We start from the raw sequence: 6,795 nt of genomic DNA, 5'->3' as shown, positions 1-6,795 counted from the left end.
TTTGTTTCTTTTTTTTTTTTTATTCTGGGATTTATTTACCTTCTATGGCTGTCACTGGAACTGAGAGCCGGCTTTAGCTCTGAGGCTTGGCTCCAGCTTGATGCCTCGGCTGCTGAAAGCAGGTATCTGGTTTGTTTGGCTTCTATAATTGAAACACTGTTGCAACTCCAGCTTAGCCCGCTGGATGAAAGCATGGAGTTTGTTTAGCTTCTGTAATTGCAACATTGTTTCTTAGAGTGCAAGCTCAGAGCCAAGCAGAGGCATGCGGGGAGCCTTGGCTTCCTCCTTCACTGGAGCAAGCAAGCCTCCTGTTCGCTTCAGCTGCCTGGCTGCCGGCCGCCATGTTGGTTGACAGTTAGTTTTCATATCGCCCTGATTAGCCAATGGGAAGTGTGTCGGGAGTACGGTTAATTATCATGTTTGTCTATTATTAGATAGGATATAGGATGTCCCTATTTCCCCCATTTTGCCCCCTCTACCCAGCTCCTGCCCCCCACTTCTCACTGGCCATCACCATACTGTTGTCTGTGTCCATGGGTTGTGCATATATTTTCTTTGGCTAATCCCTTCTTTAAATTCATTTCTTTAAGTTTGTATTTTCAGATAAGTGCTTATAACTGCACTATTACATATTTCCTATTATATCATTTAGAATTGATATTTTTTAAATGAACCCTTGTAAATTTTAGCACAATTTAATAAATTATGCTAGAAGCAATTAGGAGATTTTTCATGTAATGCAGATACATTTCAATTAATATTTTATTTATTTTTAATTTTTTAATATTTTAATTTGAAATAATCTTATACATGTAAAAAAAAACTATGAAATACTACAGCATATTATATGTACCCTTCACCCAATTTCTTAGGTGTTAATAATTTAAACATAACCATTATACAACTAACAAAATTTGGAATATATTTTTCTTATAATCTCTTTAATGTTACTTAATCCATGTACTATGTTTTTGTTAATCTTCACCCAAGGATATTTTTCCATAGAATTTTAGAGAGAGTGAAGGGAAAGGGAGAAACACATTGATTGGTTGCTTCCTGCACATGCTCTGATAGGGACTGGGGATCAAGCCAGCAACTGAGGTACATGCCCTTGACTGGAATCTAACCTGGGACCCTTCAGTCCAAGGGCTATTGCTCTATCCACTGAGCAAAACAGGCTGCAGCTTATTTCATTTACTTTCAATCTATATGTGTCTTTATATTTAAAGTTGGTTTTGTTTTTGATTCACCATCATAATCTGTCTTTTAATTGGTGCATTTATGCCACTGACTTTCAGAGTGCTTACTGAAAGAGTTACTGCCATATTTGGCGGCTTCTGTGGCTTCCGGGGCCCGCCGGCTTGCGGGGCTGGTGTGCCTGCCGCCCGGGAACGGATCCAGTCCCGACCAGCAGGCAGGCAGCTTCTGGTGTTGCCCATGGGAGCCTGGATGGTGGCTCGCACTGTCCCGCCCTACCTGCAGTATGCAAATTAGCCACCATCTTTGTTGGTGGTTAATTTGCGTCTCTCGCTGATTAGCCGATGGGAGGCATAGTGAAGGTACAGTCAATTACCATGTTTGGCTATTATTAGATAGGATAAGGAGACCATAATGAGGTTTACACTGTGTATAGCTGCCACTATTTTCAATTTCTACCAACGGACTTTTCTGAAATATTAGCAAATAGAAATAATAACAGGTTTTCCTTTAGCCTAAATTTTCCTCTGGACCAAACACTAAAGCAAGCTACACTGAGAGCTCAAGTAGAAAAGCCTTGCTGTGCAAAAGCATCCATCTCTGGGATGAGAGATCAGGATTCCCTCTGCCTCCTGGTCCTGGTGAGACATGCAGCATTAGAGGGAGTTGTGCTGTGGTGAGCGATAAAAGCTCACCTCAGGAGGTGCAGCTGTGTCCAGGTTTATGACAAAACTACAGGTTTGCTCCCTGAAGATCTGCAAAGTATTAGGCAGAAGTAGGAACACCATCATCCTTCTTTGCTCTTGACAGGTATTACCCAAGTTATTTGCCAAAAGGACAGAGCACAGGTTTCCAATCAGTCTTTCATGTTGAGATAGCTGAGAGCTCATTATCAGATTAGAGATTGAGAGCTACCAGGTGACTGCTGCTGGGCAGGCCTCCCACAGGCCTGAATCACTCTTCTGGAGGCTGTCCACCCACACGACTTCACAGGTAGGGTCATCTATCAAGTGTCCCTGGTACTTCACAGGTAGGGTCATCTATCAAGGCTCAAGTACTCAGATACTTTTTAGGCCTTATTTTGTCAGATTTTTCATCAGATTAATCATATTTGATCATTCTCTGCTTCGTTAAATCCTCTTTTTTTTCTGTTTCTATGACACTATGCTCTCACGGGTTTTCTCCTATCCCTCTGACAACCTCTTCCCAGTATTTCACTTGAACCTCCTCCTCAAGCTAACTTCTGAATGCTGGAGTTCCTAAAAGTGCATTCCTACTTCCTATTCTTCTCTCTCTAGACTAGTGGTTCTCAACCTTGGCTGCACATTAGAATCACCTGGGAATCTTTTTAAAATCCTGATTTCTGGGCCTCATCCTCCGGAAATTCTGTTTCTTTGTTACTAATGTTGTGGCCCCACCCCATAACAAAGAAACAGAATTTCCAGAGGATGAGGCCCAGAAATCAGGATTTTAAAAAGATTCCCAGGTGATTCTAATGTGCAGCCAAAGTTGAGACCCACTGCTCTAGACTCTCTCCTTGGTGATTGCATTTGATATTTGCTCATCCAACAACTTTTGTATTATCTTACCCTGGATATCTCAAAAAGCTCCTCACATTTAACAAAATAGAAACTGAAGTCTTGATCCAAAAGAGGTCTGAGACTTCTTGCATAGTTTTAAATTAAGAATGACAGACAGTGACCTATTCAGAGGGAATCACTTCTGGTGATGGTGAACTAGATAAATCAGACCAATTTTCACACTGAGAACAACTAAGAGAGCTGGGGAAATAGTTCTAAATCTGTTTGAGGGCATCAGAGAAGTAATGTGGCCAGGAATAATTATGAGGCCAAGACCCAGAGAGGAAATGCAGGGAGATGAGTCTAGCTTTGGGGACCACTTTTGCCCTAGGGAAATTTTCCACTTCATGTAGAGATGGCCTGGAGGCAGAGAAACTTAGCAGAGCTTTTAACAAACATATAAGGCAAGGGGACATAAATGAGAGTTTAGGGCCTGCCAAGGAAAGGAACCTTCATTAACTCCCCAGGCTTTGGTTTGCGAATATATATAAAATGAAAAAGGAGGAGGAAATAATAGAGATAAGAATATGCATTAATGAAAAAGAAAACAGACATAATAGAGGGATCATCAAAGAAAACAGGTTTGTTGAAAAGATTATTATAGTGATAAACTGCTTCAAAAAAAGGCATAAATAATATCAGGAATGAAAAAGGCAATAATGTCACTATAAATCCTACGAACATTGAAATAAAAACATTGTTTTAAAAATCTCCATGCAATATATTTGAAATTTTAGATGAATTAAATATATTCCATGAAACACACACACATAACCTAGCAAAACTAAAATAAATTTTAAAATTAATTTCTTATTCAAAAACTTTCCCACAAAGAAAACTATTGGCATAGATGGCTTCATTGTGAATTCTATAAAATATTTCAAGAAGAAACAGTGCCAATTTTTTCACATATTCTTTCAAAGAAGAGAAAGGAAAAATCATTATTTAAGTCATTTTTAAGGCAAGCATAATCTTTTTTTTTAAAATATATTTTTATTGAGTTTTTACAGAGAGGAAAAGAGAGAGAGATAGAGAGTTAGAAACATCGATGAGAAACATCGACCAGCTGCCTCCTACACACTCCCCACTGGGGATGTGCCCGCAACCAAGGTACATGCCCCTGACCGGAATCGAACCTGGGACCTTTCAGTCCGCAAGCTGACGCTCTATCCACTGAGCCAAACCGGTTTCGGCGTAAGCATAATCTTGATGCCAGAGCTGGACAAGTACATTAAAAGAAAGAAACACTGGAAGCCATCTTGCTTATGACATTAGTGTCTTTTAATTCTAAACAAATTCTAGCAAAACAAAACCAGCAATGTATTCAAAAGATCATACATCATAGCCAAGCAAGAAGAAAAAAAAAAGCCAAATTGGTTTAACATTCAAAAATCATCAATGCAGTCTGCTTCATTAATAAAATTAAGGAGATGAACCCTATGATCCTATCAATAGATGCAGCAAAAGCACTTTATAAAGTCATCATACCAGAGTTTAAAAAAATATAGCAATCTGGAAATAGAAAGCAACAGCCTTCATCTGATAGAGTTTCTACAATAAACTCAAAATAAAACTGAAGTTCTTCATTACTTGCTCGATTCACTCTTCTGCCAGTCTTTCCCCATCTCAGTAAAATAACATCTCCATCCATCAAAAATTGATAAAGCCGAATATGTGAAAATTATTATTTATAGTTCATTCTGTCTCCAATTCATTGCCAATGGATTGATTCTACTTCCAAATGTTTCCAGAGTTCACCCGCTGTTTCTATTGTGTTCATTACCACTCTGGCCTACTGCCATCTCTCACCTGGATTACTACCATAGACTTGTAACTGGTCTCTCTGTTTCTATTCTTGATCCTCAAACTATTATTCAAATCTACTTAGCAGACAGAGTGATTTTCTTAAAATGTCAATCAGATTATATCAGTATCTGTTTAACAACTTCCCAATGTGCTTGGGGAAAAAAATCTAAAATTCTTACTAGTGTCTACAAGACCCCATGCCTCATTCGAAAATCACTTTCCATCCCCCAACCCACTACATCGTAGTGACCTCTTTCAGTGCTTTGAACTTGCAATGCTAGTCCCCTTTCACCACTGCTCCCTCTACTTCCAATGTTCTACCCACTTCTCATTGGCCAAGTCATAGTCAACCTACAGGATTCAGCTTAAATGGTACTTCTGCCCAGTATCTTTTAAGCCTTCCTGACCACCCTATGACCCCCTTTCTCAGAATTTCTATACTTTTCCTTCAGAACTCTTATTATAATTAACAATTCTGTATTATTTTTTAATTTTACTTTTTGTTTTATTTTGTTAATGCTCGCCCAAGGATATTTTCCCATTGATTTTTAGAGAGAGTGGAAAGGAGGGAGGGAGGGAGGGAAAATGAGGGGAAGGGAGAGAGAGAGAGGAACATAGATGTGTCACATCCAATGATTGCCTCCTGTGTATACCCTGACCAGGACAGGAGATTGAACCTGCAATTCAGGTACATGCCCTTGACCAGAAATCAAACCCAAGACCATTTGGAGTGTGGGCCGATGCTCTAACCACTGTGAAACACTGGTCAGGGCTAATTTTACTTTATAATTTGTCTGCTTTCTTCACTGCACTGTAAACTCCACAAAGGCAAAAATCATGACTGTCTTGTTCTCGTCTGTGTCATCTCTATCTATCCTAGTACCTAGTACATAATAAGCATTCGATAAATTATTGTTGAAATTATGAATGAATACTTTATATATTTCAAGTACACTAAAAGTGTGTGCAGCTTTTTTAGTAGATTCCTTTCATGCACATTTTGAGTCATTATTGTTAGTCATTGTGACTCTGAGCAGTTTCAGGCCTATAACCTTGAGCTTCCAGACAAACCTTGAAGCAAATGAGCATTGTGTCTCAGACCCCTGCAATTAATTCTAATGTCTAAAAAACTTTACCTACTAGATCTTACAGGAAGTTATTGCAAACTGGAATAAAAGCAACTAAAACAACATATCAAGGGTTAAAAGCTTTTATTCTGCTACAAATCCAGTTTTCTACTTAGCAGACTTCAAAGTCAAGTTAGAAACCTTTATTGTGTGGTAAGCAAATAATGTTCCTAAAAAAAATAAAATAAAATGTGCAGCCAGTGATATTTATTTATAAAGACCTATGGCCACCTTCTAAGAAGGGTTCAATGACGGTAAAACTTAAAAAGTATCAGCACAACTAATACAAACTTTGTGTTACAAATACCACCTTCAGATGATAATCCTAGAAAAGCAATCTTTATCAGACTTGAAACTAATCTCTAACTGCAGAGAGATGCAAAATTAATTTGGTTATGCCTTTGTACCTCTTTTTTTTCCCCTACCTTTCACATAGGATAAGGGACTGCTTATCCTGTGTGAAAATAGAATCTACAGAAACCCCATGTTCTTAGTACACTTTAATGATGGGGTCAACTCCCTCATGATCCTAGAAAGAGGAAATACTGTTTGTTTTCTTTATAGGTTGAAAGACATGGCCAGACTTTGTGTCATAACTGGAATCAGCTCAAAGCTATGGTTCTTTGTAGGATTAAACCAAAATCAAAACCACCAGCTGACAATTGATACAAAAAGGTAGTTAACTCAGTCCCGTAGACAGGGGGAAAGGAGAAGTACCAGCTTTCTCTATCCTTATTTGAAGTAAACAAGAAGAGTTCAAGTAAATATCACGCTGTAGACCCAAGGGCACTAAAGAGGAAGGTTCTAGAAGCAGTAGGAATTAGTAAGAGCAACAAGAGCTTTATACTCTCATGGTTGTGAGTTCAAATCCCAGGTCTTTTACATAGAAATCATGTGACCTTAGGTAAGTTTCCAAACCTCATTCAGCTGCAATTTCTTCATCTATAGAAAGAGGAGAACAATGCTGCCTCAAAAGTTTCTGCCGGGGTCCAACCCCAGCAGGTCCAGGGGTTCCCAAAGGTGTAGACAGAGTCGGAGAAGAAGGAATGACACGGAGACAGTGTTCAGTTGATCAGCAGCCTCGC

The sequence above is a fragment of the Myotis davidii genome, unplaced genomic scaffold (assembly GCF_000327345.1).
Source record: "Myotis davidii unplaced genomic scaffold, ASM32734v1 scaffold337, whole genome shotgun sequence".
Lineage (NCBI taxonomy): Eukaryota > Metazoa > Chordata > Mammalia > Chiroptera > Vespertilionidae > Myotis > Myotis davidii.
This window is presented reverse-complemented; position numbering follows the sequence as displayed.